Source organism: Arachis ipaensis, chromosome B4 (assembly GCF_059453495.1).
Source record: "Arachis ipaensis isolate K30076 ecotype BB chromosome B4, ASM5945349v1, whole genome shotgun sequence".
NCBI lineage: Eukaryota > Viridiplantae > Streptophyta > Magnoliopsida > Fabales > Fabaceae > Arachis > Arachis ipaensis.
The window spans coordinates 13,118,290-13,133,497 of record NC_142439.1 but is presented as its reverse complement, the minus strand read 5'-3'; positions in this window follow the sequence as shown (position 1 = coordinate 13,133,497).

Genomic DNA, 15,208 nt, shown 5'->3' with positions numbered 1-15,208 from the left:
TAACCGTAACCATTAAGAATGTCAGTCCCTTAATATTCTTCCATACCTTGAGGGGCATTACTGATTAGCCGCTTGAGAACGAAAACAGTTTCCGAACCTCCTCAAGAGAAACTAGTTACGCATTCTTAAATGTTGCTTTAACAAAATAAAAATCGGTGCGAAATTAAGATTAAAGAATTAAAACTAGGATGTATTGAACTGTTTATGATATTAGTACGGACTAAGAATCGGAACGAGAAAACACACCTGATAACTTGAACCCGAGAAGAGAAAACGACCAATGTGCCTATCTCAGATTACTAAGCTTGAATTTTGGGGGCAAAATTCCTAATTAGGTGGGTAGGATGTAAACCCCGCTAAAATTAGTAAATAATTAGTCAATAAATTTAATTTTAATTAGGAAAATTAAAAATGTAAATCTAATATCAAAATAGGACAGAGCTCTTCAAAACGAGAATTTTGACATCAATTTCAAAAAATTTGGCCCAAAATTAGAGCGGATGGGCCGAACTAGTTGAACCGGACCTGTGGGTCCAACCGGAACCATAACTTAAATGGGACAGAGCCATCTCCTTCTCCCATTCAGCAACAAAGCACGCTGAAGGTAGTAAGGGGGAGAGGAGAGCTCCAAACCCTCATCAAACCTTCCAACCACCATAACTTCCCCATTTGAGCTACGATCGCCGCACCGTTCGCGGCAACGCGTTCAGCACGTCGAGCTCTACGTTTCTATTGGATCAATTTCACAGGTAAGCCTCAATTTTGTCTCAGATTCTCTACTCCCTTTCTATTTGTGAAATTGAGCTCTTATGATGAAATCTTGCCAAATTCGGTGTTTTAGGTTCGATTTAGCTTCCGGAGCTTATTGGGTTTGAGTTGCTACGCGTGTAGGTGCGGTAAAGATCACCTAAACCTTAGTTAAATCTTGAATTTATTATGTGAAATCTGAAATTGAAGTGTACATGTGTATTAGGTGTCAATTAAGTAGATATATATGCATTGGAATTGAATTGTGAACATTGGAGGCTTGGTGGAAGATTGGTGCTAAGATTTTAGTGGATTTCTCAAGATAGAGGGGTTGTATGCTAGTATAATGATGATGGATGAAGGATTTATGATTATGGCAATGTAATGATGTGGTTGGGATTGAGTGGTTTTTATTTAGATTTGTTGGTATTGTCATAACGAATGATGTTGTAATGATGGTGGAGGAATTTCATGATGATGATAGTATATGTATATAGAGTAATATGTTGGTTTGTGGCTAAAATTGGTAAAGTTGGGTGAAATCTGGTGTAATTAAGCTAAGTTGTAAGAATTGTTGTGCTATGGTTAAAGACTAGTTATATTGATGGTTATGGTAAGTTGAGTGGAAATGAGCTTTGAAAGGAAAATGTGGTTTTGGTAAAAATGAGGTTTGGTGTAATTTGGTAAAAAGTGGTTTTTGATGAACTTTGGTAGTCCATAACTTGCTCCTCAAATTTTGGATGGAAATGCGGTTTGTTTCAAATGAAAGATGGTTTCAAAATCTTTTGAACGATATAAAATTTGTGAAAAATGGAGTTTCGTAGAGAAAGTTATGGACGACGGAAGTTTGGTGTGAAAAATGTGTTATGCAGGTAACAATATTATGGTTTTGCAGCTTTCTGGGCAATCTGTTATTTTTTTTGGAAAAACGCACATCCATGCGTACGCGTGACCCACGCGTACGTGTGACGTGGCATTTTGAACTACGCATGCGCGAGTAGCCCATGTGTGCGCGTGATGAGCCAACATGCATGACCACGCATATGCATGACCTCGCGTATGCGTGACATGATGTTCTCTCCTACGCGTACGCATGGCAAGGGAACGCGCGCGCGTGCTACTTCTTTATACTACCACGTGTATGCGTGGCCCACGTGCACGCGTGGCCCCTGTTTCCTGCAAAATTGGATTTTGTGTTTTAAGCTAGATTTTAGACTTCTAAACCTCTATTTTTGCCCTGTTAACCCTGGATCTTATTAGTAAGCTTAGTAATTAGTTGAAGCTAGGAAATAGAGATAACTTGGGAATGAAGTAAAGATTAAAAATGACAAACTGTATAAGGAGGTGCGTGTATGAACGAGTTCTACTGCGAAGGCTTGAATGAGTGATTTTCTACAAGTATTATAAAATGTGTGAGGCAAGTAAGAGAGTAATGTAAGAATTTGAGAATTGATGATATTAATCAATCAAGGATAACAAAATGTATGCTCAATGAGTTAAATGAAATTGAGAATGATGAGATGAGACATGAATTAGTATTGAGAATGAAAATGATAAATTGTAAGAAATGATTGAATAACTTGAGCTTGGGGCGTAGTCCCCATGTCAGCCTGGATTTTTCCCGTGGTTATTATTAAGCTTGGGGTATTGTTTTCCCTATGTCATCTTGGGGTGTTGTCTCTTCTCCCCATGTCAACTTGGGATTCGTCCCATGGATATTATTGTGCTTGGGGGCGTTCTCTTCCCCATGTCAGCTTGGGGATTCTCCCCATGGTGTATTTTTTAGCTTGAGAACATGTCGGGATGGCTACGTAACCGACAATTGATATCAACAGTCGTAGGACAAGCAGGCATCATGTGCATTTATTTGTTTTGTTTGCTATGCATTATTTGGGATTGCCTTACTAAATATATACGCTGCTAACTGCTATATTTGCTATTTGCACTACCTGTTTACTACTTGTGTGTGAAACTATTTATTTGTTTGTCTCTGCTGATTCATGGATGATGGAGGATCGGAGGTAAGGTGGAATGGTTTGGGGTTTATGTTAGGTTTAAAAGTGAGTAAGTTTAGGGTACTTAGATCACCTACCCCTTTTTATGGCTTCTGCTTAGAAATTAAGTTTTATAATTGTATGATGGAGTTCTAGGATTGCCTCTGGCATTCCCAGGACCTTATTTAGTATACGCGTGGCACATTTACGATGCTGAGAACCTCCGGTTCTCACCCCATACTGTGTTGTTGTTTTCAGATGCAGGTCGAGAGGCTCCACGCTAGGCGTCTGGATTTTCCTTAAGCGGAGTAGTCCTTGGGAGAATTTGGTTTATCAGCTTATGTATATATGTACTTAGTTACTTAGCTTTCTCTCCAAGAAACTTATCTATTTTATTCCTCATAGAGGTTACAGGAGAGTTAGGGACTTATTACTGTACGTTGGGTGTTTGGGATACTTATGTAAATATATGTAAATATTCTCCAGTCAGCCTTGGCTTCGCAGGCTGAGTCAGGAACTAGTTTCACTGTATTCATGGCTTTCTTTTATTCTTTTGCTTATTCATATCTGTAGTCTTTAGGTTTCTTCGCTCGCAAGTTATTCCGTTCCGGAGCGTTGCGCTTTTTATTTTGCGATTTTGTTTTACCCGTTTTTCAAGGTTCCTAGTATATTATATTTTTCCACTATTATAAGTAAATATTTTATGATTAGAGGTCTGTAAGACCACACTACCTCTGTTCTACGACTTAAGCGTAAAACTCTGTACAGTAGGGTGTTACAGTATATATTTATTATTATAATAAATTTTACTTATCTTTTATATTTTAACTCGTTACAAAAATATTTAATTTGAAATTTTATATATTTCAGTATTAGTAATTTAATAAATTTGATCTCTTATTATGATAAAAAATTAGATAGATATACAAAAAAAAAAAAAAGAATTGAAATTAAATGAAAAAGATGACTTGAAATTAAAAAGGAATAGATAAAAACTGAATATAATGAAAGAGAATCACTCTACCTTCTATACAAATTCTTAATGTAACAAGAAAGAGATTCAACCAACTTCATTTGTTGACACTATGATTTAAGATAAAAATAAAATTGAATAGAAGAGAATCATTTTACCTTTGTTTTTTTAGGTTTAATTACTCTCTTGATCCATATAGTTTCGCGAAATTTTCAATTAGGTCCCTATACTTTTTTTCCTTTTAATTGGGTCCCTACACCAAATTTTTTTCAATTAGGTCCCTCTTGGTAGTAATTGATTTAATTGTATAGGGACCCAACTAAAAAAAATTGGTGCAGGGACTCAAATAAAAAAAAGCGTAGAGACACAATTAAAAAAAATTGGTACAAGGACTAAATTTCGCGAAACTATAAAGACCAACAGAGTAATTAGATATTTTTTTATTCAGTTTCTGATGGGACAAAAAAGACACTTACTTAATTTCACTTGTTCTTATCATAGCTTCATATGAAAAATGAAACTGTTGATGAAACTGTAAAGTGATTTTTCACACCTCTAATTTCTTTCTCTCACACAGTTACAATAGTTTAAGAGATACATATACACTTCATATTATTTTAAGCATTCTAACATTTAAAAATATAAATTGATAACTACTAAATAATATCTATCCAAATCACGAATATTTTAAAAACGTATCATATTTATTTATTTTTGATATTTTAGCAGATAATATAAAATATTTTAATTTATTATAAAAATATCTAATTTAAATTTTTATACATTTCATGATCATTAAGGAAGTAAATTTTATTTTATTTTTTTGAAAGAAAGAAGCTCAACACAACAAGTGGAGCGAAAAAACAAGAAAGTACTCACGTAAACCATAAAGTAAAACACCTAACCAATAGCTCCCCATCTCAAAAACACCACTATTTATTCCCTTGTCATCTCCGGCATTGCCATCAATAACAAAAAGGATCTACACCTAACCGCTCCTTATAGTGCATGAAGGACATATGGATAATCTCGTCAACCCCTTTTCCTTTATTCTGAAAAATCCTTCTGTTCCTTTCTAGCTAAATGTTCCAAATAATCGCACAAAAACACATCATCCACCTCTTGCGCTCCTCTTTGCTAGCTGATATCTCAGTCCAACTTATAAAATGTTCCTTCAACGTCTTCGGGCATGACAATGGCCTCCCAACAAATGATAACCAGGCACACCAGACCTGCCATGAAAAATCACAACCAAGGAACAAATGGTGACCATATTCAACACTTTTGTTGCATAACACACATGCAACATCTTCCTGGTTAATAACTCCTAACCGGCTCAGCCCTCCTTCGTATTGACCCTATCAATCAAAGCAAACCATACAAATAGTTCAACTCTTGGTGGAACAAGACCTTTCCAAATTGTCCTTGTAAAGCTGTAACTTGTTATATCCTCTGGAATTACGTCCTCCTGTAGTACCTGCATAAAAGTGTTAGTAGAAAAGACTCCTTGTTTATCAAATTTTCATACCACACTATCCTCTCTGTCATGATCCAGTTTGACCAGCCTTAATGTTTCATGCAACTGGTTCACTAGATCCAACTCCCATTGGAATAGCTCTCGCCTCCATTGGAAGTTCCATATCTACTCAACCCCATCCCAAAACCAACAATCCCCTACAACAGATCCTCTTTGGTTTGAAACTGAGAAAAGTCTCGGAAACTGATCTTTTAGAGCACCACCACGCAGCCAAACATCCTCCCAGAACCGAGTCCCTCTCCCATCACCAACCTCCATAGCCAATCCAGTGATCATCTTCTGTCTCACCTGCTGATTCTTGAACTGTATCTGGCATATATCCTTCTAGGGGCCTCCCTGGATAGGTAAAACCTGAGAGGACAACATCACGTTTGGGTTCAGGTTATTACACGAGCAAACAACCTTCTTCCACAGCGGATAATCCTCCTTTGAAAAGTGCCACCACCACTTAAATAGAAGAGCTGAGTTTTGCAGCATGGCATCCCCAACACCCAATCCACCAAACATTTTGGGCGCCTGCACCATCTCCCACCTGACCAGAGCCATACCATTCCTACCATCATCCTTACTCCATAGAAATCTTCTCTGTAAGGAGATAAGTTTCTCTACAACAGCCTTTGGCATCTTATATAGGCTCAAATAATATACAGGAAGGCCATTTAACACAGATTTAATGAGCACCAACTTACCAGCTTTATTGAGAACCTTGGCTTTCCAAAGGCTAAGTTTTTCCTCCACTTTGTCAATAATTGGCTTCCAAGTCTTCACCAATCTTGGATTAGCTCCTAGCGAGATCCCCAAGTATTTTACTGGAATGGAGGCTTCCTTGCAACCCAGCACACAGCACATACGTTGTACCCACTGATTATCACAGTTAATAGGAATCAAGCTAGATTTGTCAAAGTTAATACTTAACCCCGACATCAGCTCAAAACAACAAAGAATCCTCCTGTAATTCTTAACTGTCTCTTCCTCTGGAGGGCAGAACAGAATAGTGTCATCCACAAACTGAAGATGCGACAGCTTAATATGATCTCTACCAACCAGTAACAGAGATATGCGCCCGTTCCTAACCGCCTCCCCAAGCATCCTATGTAAAACATCAACGACAAGGACAAACAAAAATGGAGACAGTGGATCACCTTGTCGTAGGTCCCTTTCCATCTTAAATGGCTTAGAAGGCGAACCGTTTATCAATATTGACATAGAGCAGGTACTGACACACTCCATAACCCATCCCCTCCATTTTCTTCCAAAACCCATCTTCTGTAATACAAGATCCACGAAGCTCCACTTGACCCTATCATATGCCTTCTGGAAGTCTAACTTTATTATCACCGCTTCCTTTTTTCTCAATTTAATCCACTGAACAGTTTCGCACGCAATAAGATCCCCGTCATGAATCTTTCTCCCATTCACAAAAGCACTCTATGTTTTGCCTACTAGTCGTGGCATTATTTCTCGCATTCTCCTAACCAGCATCTTTGAAATGACTTTGTACCCACACCTGACCATACTAATCGGCCTGAGGTCCTTGATTTTCTTTGCTCCAGTAAACTTAGGTGCCAGTGCACCCAAGTGAGATTAGCATTTGCCGGTAATTTGGAGGACTGAAAAAAGCCCAACACCGCTCCCGTGAATTCAGAACCAATTTCATCCCAACATTTCTTTATGAAGTTCATGTTGTAACCGTCACTACCGGGAGCCTTTGATGACTCACAATCCCACACTGCTTCTCTAACCTCCTCAGAAGTCGGTTGTGTCTCCAAAGTCAAAGCATCATCCTCACTGATCATCTCCACCAGACCATCTCTGAACCCCACCAACGGCAACTCCTCCTGATGGTATAAGTCCTTGTAAAATTCCCTAATCGCAATCTTAATTCTTGCTTGATTCCTTATCAATCTTCCATTAATGACCAATGCATCAACCCTGTTGTTTCTCCTTCTCGCCGAGGCTATGTTGTGGAAATACCTCGTGTTTTTATCTATGTCTCTCACATGTCTTGAGCGCGACATCTGCTTCCAATGTAGTTCTTTTCTTACATACCATTTCTCGCAACACGTCACAAGCGCTTTCCTTCTTGCCTCTACCGTTCCATCATAAACCCCATCGCCCACCATATCATCAATCTTCTTAATCTCTTCTTCAAACTTCAAAATTTTCTTTTCCATGTCACCAAAATTATCTTTATGCCATCTACCCAGAGGAATTGCCAAAGCCTTTAATTTATCTGTGAATTGCACCTCTCTTAAACCTCTCCATTCCTCATTTACCAACCTCAGGAAGCCTTTATATGTAAACCACGAGTCTAGAATTCTGAATGGTCTAGGGCCATCTCTCAGCCTCTTATCTTCCACCATAATAGGACAATGGTCAGACAAACCCCTTGGACCATCTCGTAACCGAGTCTCTGGAAACTCCTCAAGCCATTCCAAACTTACCAGGGCCTTGTCAATACGGCTACAGGATCGTCCTCTGAACCAAGTAAACTTGCGGTCAGTAATCGGCAAGTCCATTAGACCCATGTCATGTATCCAATTCTTGAAATCCTCCACCGACAAGGATAAGCTATCGGTGCCTCGTCTTTCTTCCACCTGTACAATCTCATTAAAGTCCCCCATGAAACAGCAGGGAACCTGGCATAAACCAGCTATGTAACTCAGCTCCTCCCACACAACAAGCTTCTCATCTCTAACATGTGCACCATAAACCAAAATAAAGGCACAATTAAAATTATTCTGCAACAAGACTCCTGCAACACACAACCATCTCTCACTTTTATAGCAATTTCTGATTTCAAAAGAACCTTCGTCCCACATTAGCAACAACCCGCCAGACGCACCGGTAGACTCAACATAGTCCCAACCAACACAACCGTTCCCCCAAATTTTTTTAACATCAAAACTAGTCACTGGTTGTCTTTTAGTCTCCACCAAACCTAGCATGTTTAATCTAAATTTTCTCTTTAGGTCCTTTACCATCCTTATTTTTCCATCACCCCTTAACCCCCTAACATTCCAAGAACTAAAAATCATTTTAAATAATTATTGCACACCTTTTTTTTTGTGTTTTGGGTCTGCTCCGTCTAACTTTTGCCTTTTGTTTCGCAAATCTTCTTTTCCGAGTGATTTTTTCATTCTGTTGTTGGAGGATTGCTATGATGTCATCTTCTTCATTATATAGCACCGCTCCTGACTCCTTTGCCAATTCCCAGGTCCTTTTGTTTTCTAGCAGCTGCTCATTCAATCTTAAGCTCTCATCATCACTGGCATCATTATCGTTTGCACATGTTTTGCCCTCTATACTACCCTCATCATCACCGTATCCATCTCGTTCATTAATCTCTTGCACAATTCTGTGACAAGATGTTTCAATTCCCCGCCCTGTAATATCAATTTTTTGAGCTCCACCACTGTGTTCAGAATCATCATCGTTACAGGGCTCGTCGTTCAGTCCCACATCTATGCCATTAACCCCTTGTACCCGTTCAGCCCTCCCACAAAATTTTGGCAATCTGCACCCCTTCTCCATAACCATATCTCCTCCGCTACCAACCTTTCTACTCCTGTCATCATTGGCCATTTTGGACTCACCAACGAACTCACATGATTTGTCTTCTACGTGTAGTGCCTGCGTCGACAATAAGTCTTCACCATCGCCTCCGATCCGGGACCCGCACCGCCGGTTCGGTCCTTCACCTTCCGCCGACCCAGTGCACCCCAAAGCATGTAGCGGCCCGTGAAGTTGGTTCCCAGCAACCACCTCCAGGCGTCGTACTCCCGGACGTGTTTCCATGTTGGGTTCCACGCCATCCAAGTCACGCGGAGCTTCACGTGTAGCGAAGTCTGAGGCAGGCGCTCCTCTACCCTACTGGATCTTCCAAGGCTGACCCGCTCTCCTCCAACCCGGCCCAGGAGAGATTCCCTTCTTATCAGCATGAAGGATGGCTTTAGAACTTGGGCCCTCGTGGCCCAACGTAACCTTGCTGCACCTATATCCTTTGGTGGGCCTATTATTAGGATTTATCATTTCATACTTTGTATTTTCCTTAGCCAGCCCATTATCCTTGCAAAAATAATCCCAGGACATAGTTAATTCGGAATCACCTTAAATGCTCCCCTCATATCCCACTAAATCAGCTCTACCTTCAATGTCAACATTATGAGAATGGAATGTTACTAATTTCATGTGATTGAGGCTTAAAGAATCATAACTCCAATCGTTTAAAATAGTTTCTGAATTTACCAATCTATCCTTGTCTTCAACCTCCTCCCGCAACCCTTCCATTATCACTTCTGCTGCCTGGTCAGTACAGTTCGTCGAAAATACTGAGCTTTTGGACCACATAGCTGCATCATCACCAACCATGTCACATACGTACTTCTGTTGTTCACATCTGACTGCTTCATCTTCCACTGTTTCTACCTTACAAAGCGCCCCATATGTTTCACTTCCCACTTCTTTTACCAAAACATCAAAGCCACTAGTGCCTATTGTGATATGGACCCATTCATTGATCACATCCATCACACAGGTATCAATTTGTATACGGCCGACACTAAAGGACCGGCATGATTTCGTCACTTCATCACACCTGATGCGTATTTTCGGAAAACGGAAAACGAATTCCAAACACACAAATCTAACCGACAAGTGCACCGGGTCGTATCAAGTAATAAAACTCACGGGAGTGAGGTCGATCCCACAGGGATTGAAGGATTGAGCAATTTTAGTTTAGTGGTTGATTTAGTCAAGCGAATCAAGAGTTGATTTGAGTGGTTTGTATTCGACAGAAGCTAAATTGCATGAAATTAAAAGGGAGAGGGATAGATTGCAGAAAATTAAAGAGCAAAGAAAGTAAATAAGCTGAATCTTAAAGAACAAGTAATGTAAATTGCAGAAACTTAGATTGCAAGAAATGTAAATTGCAGAATCTTAAAGTGCAAGAAATATAAATGGCTTGAATTGTAAAGGGAATTGGGAAGTGGATTTGCAGAATTTAAACAAGGAAAAGTAAAATTGCAACAAGCAGGGAAGTAAAAGATGGATTTAATTGCAGTAGATCTCAAACAGAAAATGTAAATCGCTTGAAGAAGCGTTCAACAGAGAAATAAAAAGGGAATTTCAGATCTCAGGACCCAAGAGACTAGATAACCAAGTCTAGATCTCAATGCCTTCCTAGATCTAATCCAGAAATCAATTGCAAGAGAATTTAAAGATCAAGCAGTAGAAGAAGCAAAACCAAATTCAAATTCCAAAAGTTGTAGTAAAGTGAGACAGAGAGATCTCAAGGTGAGACTGAGACAGAATTTCCTCAATTCTTCAACCCAAGATCCAAGACAAATGTAATTGAAATTAAAAACAAGAAAACTAAGAAGAAGAGAATTCAATTCTCCTCTCCGAAATTCAGAAACTCAAAACAACTCAAAACTCCAAAAGCTCTCCAAAACTACTACGGGAAGCTCTAAAGGAAAAACCAAAAAACTCTCCGAAAACTTAAATCCTAAGCTATTTATACATTTTCTTCAAATGGTCTTCAAGCCTTGAATTGGGCCTTTGTTCTTGATGGAATTGGGTTGATAAAGGCCTTGGTTGATTGCTCTTGGAGTTGGAGAAAGATCCATTGTGAACCGGGTTGAAAAACATAAAAGCTTGAGTAAAAGTTTGAGTAAAAGTTTGAGGCAAACTTTTACTCAAACTTTTTATACCGGATGGCTTCACTTTGCTGCTACCAACGTTTGAGCCAAAGTTTGAGGTCAAACTTTTGCTCAAACGTTGGCCCCCTTGTAAATGTGTGTGGCGCCAACGTTTGCAAAAAAGCTTGAGGCAAACGTTGGCGCAAGCTTTTCTCCTCCAGGGTGTGCAAGAGTGGCGCCAACGTTTGAGCAAAAGTTTGACCTCAAACGTTGGCGCAAGCTTTTTCCTCCAGGGTGTGCAAGTGTGGCGCCAACGTTTGAGCAAAAGTTTGACCTCAAACGTTGGCGCAAGCTTTTTCCTCCAGGGTATTGATTTTGTGATGCCAACGTTTGCCAAAAAGTTTGAGGCAAACGTTGGCTCAAGCTTTTCTCCCAAAAGTTTGAGCTAAAGTTTGAGGTCAAACTTTTGCTCAAGCTTTTTTTCTCTGGAGTGTTTTCAACTCTTTTAAAAGTTTGAGCTAAAGTTTGAGGCAAACTTTTGCTCAAGCTTTTTGTTCTCTCTTGCTCCTAGCCATTCCTTCTTTCTTTAACCTTCTTCAAAACTCTTTTCACTTATCATCAATCAACCAAACACATCAAAGCTTTGCTTAAAATCATGAGTTTGTTATTCTTTCATAATATATGACAATTATAGCATAAAATCTCATGAAATTGCATTAATTCATACATGGTTGATTGAATCAAAGGAAACATGAAAATCTACCCAATTGGCTTGCTTATGGCTCAAGAAAGTGCATAAATCAATCGAAAACAAAAGAAAAAGGCTAGTGAAAATAGGCTAAGATGACTTGTCATCGCAACACCAAACTTAAAACTTGCTTGTCCCCAAGCAAGAAAAGAATTATTGAGAAGAAAGAATGAAATGGAAGAGGATGTTCATGCTACCAGAGTATTATTGGTAGTTCATGGGGTTTTATGTGGATATGTAAACACTCACTTCTTATTGACTTTTAGGCCTAGAAAGTCTCCTTCAAGCATCAAGCAACACACTGTTATGACCTCTCATTATTCCTTTGTCCTTGACTATTGTTTTTCTCTATAAGCTTTAGTTCAGTGTCATGTGTAACAAGTTCTTTTCTTTCTTTATACTTGACACATTATCCACTATAGACACTTGGCTCACATTCCTTCTTAGAACATTGATGCCCAGCACCTCTTTGGGTTACTAAATGCCTTGTAGTTAGGTTGCTCTTGATAGTGGACTTTCAGCTGATGATCCCGGGTTAGTTAACCCAAGTCACCGAGTGTTGATGCACTCCAAAGAACTTAATAATCCAAGCAGATCCTAGTACAAAGACACCACAAGCATATATCCTAAGGTTCAAGCTATTGGTGTCTAGCTTTACTTCTTTTTTTTTCTTTTATTCTATTGCCAATTTTTGGCCTTTTCTTTTCTCTGTTTGTTTTTCTTTTTAACCAAGGATTTTTATTTGATTGAGATTCATAGACAGTAGGCCACTTTCTACTTAGAAGGAGACATCCTAGTTCTCTTATTCACTAAAAGTGAGCTATCATACAATCACACATACATACCACCACTTACTTTTATTATACTTCTATCTAACAGAGAACTATCTCACTTCACATTCAAACATTTCTTTTATTGAATTAAAGATGCAGGGGACAAAGCATGCTTTTTGTTAAGTGAAAGTAAACACACAAGCACACACTTAGACTAGCTTGCTTATTTTAAGAAAATTGATTCTACTTGTACTAGATGAACACTTTAGCAAGATATAAATCATAGCATCTCTCAACAGCTGAAGTTAAGTATAAATACAACCTATTGGTTTGCAGTTCTTTTGTTCTTCCTTCTGTTGTGCCCCTTTTGAGTCATGATGCATAATGTCTTCAAATGGTGGTTCGTTCCCTGCACAATTCTCAAAAGTTACTTGCTTCTCAAGCCCTTAGGTGACTGGTTAGTATGCATGAATTGAGTGTGGCTTTTTGGATTCAATTTGGTGTGGGAACACCAAACTTAACTCCTTGCCACTGTCTCTAATGCAACAGGTTGTTCACTTATGAATTCTTTTGGCCTTGCTAAAGGTTATGGAACCAAAACTAAAAAGCAATTAACTGGTTGAATAATTTGTCTGATTGCTTGGAGCTATCATTATGCAAGAGGTGAGAGTATGCTTTTAAATGAGATTTTGGTGGAACACCAAACTTAGAATCCTTCATTCTCCCTTAAATTGTTTTGGTGTGCAACACCAAACTTAGATCCTTGCAATACAGACAAAACTACTCAACCTTTTTATTGAAACAGCTATGAAAAGAAAACTACCTCAGGTTGGGTTGCCTCCCAACTAGCGCTTCTTTATTGTCACTAGCTTGACATCTCGTTCTTTGATCATGGAGGCTGAAAAGCATAGTGCCTCAGCTTTTCTCCTCTTACTGTGAACTTCCTTTCGGTCTCCTTTTTGATGATCTCTAGGTGTTCAAGTGAAAAGACCCGGTTCACAGTATAGTATTCAGATGATTGTGGGGACACCTTCATTGGTTGGGTGTTTAACACTACTTTATCCCCTGGTGAAAAGCCTTCAGTAGGGATCTTCTTGTTTCTCCACCCTCTTGGCCTCTTCTTCTTTTCTTTCTCAAAAGATACTCCCTGCCTTGGTGGTTCCTTATCTGAGATGTTGAATTTCTCATCTGGAGGTTTTGGATCTAGTCCCTCCTTGATTTCTTTGGTCTGTTGCACCATCTCTACTTCTTTCAAGCATGGATTTGGGAGTCTTGGAGCTAACTCATTGACTACCTCCTTCAAACTTTGCTCTCTGGCCTTATCCTCCGTACACTCTTCTTCTTGAGTGGACTCATGTGGGGTTTTAAAAACATGGAATGCTAGGTGCTCATCATGCACTCTCAGCAACAATTCCCCTTTTTCAACATCTATCAATGCTCTGCCCGTAGCAAGAAAAGGCCTCCCTAGGATGATGGGAGTGTTAGGGTCCTCCTCCATATCCAGAATGACAAAATCAGCTGGGAGAAGAGATTTTCCCACTTTTACCAACACATTCCCTACAACTCCAAGTGCTTGCTGAATGGATTTATCAGCCATTTGAAGAAGTATTCGTGTGGATTTTAGCTCGACAATTTGGAGTTTCCTCATTAGAGACAAAGGCATCAAATTTATGCTTGCACCAAGATCACAGAATGACTTTTCAATTGTTATGTCTCCTATGGTGCAAGGTATATAAAAACTCCCAGGATCATCCTTCTTCTCTGGTAACTCTCTTTGGAGAATAGCACTACATTCCATTGTCATCTCAACAATTTGTCCTTCTTTTAGGGACTTTTTCTTTGTCAGCACTTCCTTCATAAATTTGGCATACAATGGCATCTGTTCAAGTGCTTCTAAGAAAGGAATATTGATGCTGAGTGTCTTGAATATGTCCAGGAACTTTGAGTATTGCTTATCCTCATTCTCTTTTTTGAACCTTTGAGGGTATGGAAGTTTGGGGATATATGGCTTCACCCTTTCCTTCTTCTCTTGTAGCTGTGGCTTAAGGATGTTCTTGTCTATCTTTGAGCTTTTTGCATTCTTGGTCTTTTTATCCTTTTCTCTTCTCAGTTCTGTCTCTTCTTGTAGAACTTCTCTGTTGTGTTCTTCCTGATTGATGACTTCTTTCCCTCCAGTCTTCTCACTTCCCACTGTGATTGCCTTGCACTCCTCCCACTTTGTAGCTTTTCCTTTGTCCTTTAGGTGGTCTTGAGTGGCACAAGGGGATGCATTTGATTGCTTCTCACCCATCTCTACAATTTGTTTAGCCATTTGCTCCATATGCCTCTCAAGATTTCTGATTGAAGCTTCTTGATCTTTTCTTGCTGCTTCTTGATCTTTTCTTGCTGCTTCTTGATCTTTCATGAGTTTCTCCATCATATTCTCTAGACTAGAGATTCTTTGGGAGTCTGGATTTGGTTGTGGTTGTGTAAAATGAGATGGTTGTTGCTGGAAGTTGTTTGAACTATTTGTGGGATTATTTTGTAGGTGGAATGTGGATGTGGAAGGTGGATGATGGTTATTTTGGGGTTTTCTATATGGATTATGGGTTATGTTTTGCTGGTTGTTGTTCTGGTTGTTTCTTGAGTTGTTTTGGTTTGAATTTCTTTGCCATGGTTGTTGGTTTTGAGTGTGGTTATCTCCCCATCTGAGATTTGGATGGTTCTTCCAGGATGGATTGTAGGTGTCACCATAAACTTCATTTTGGCCGCAGCTTTGGTTGTGCACATATTGAGGTTGTTCCTGCTGCTGATCTTC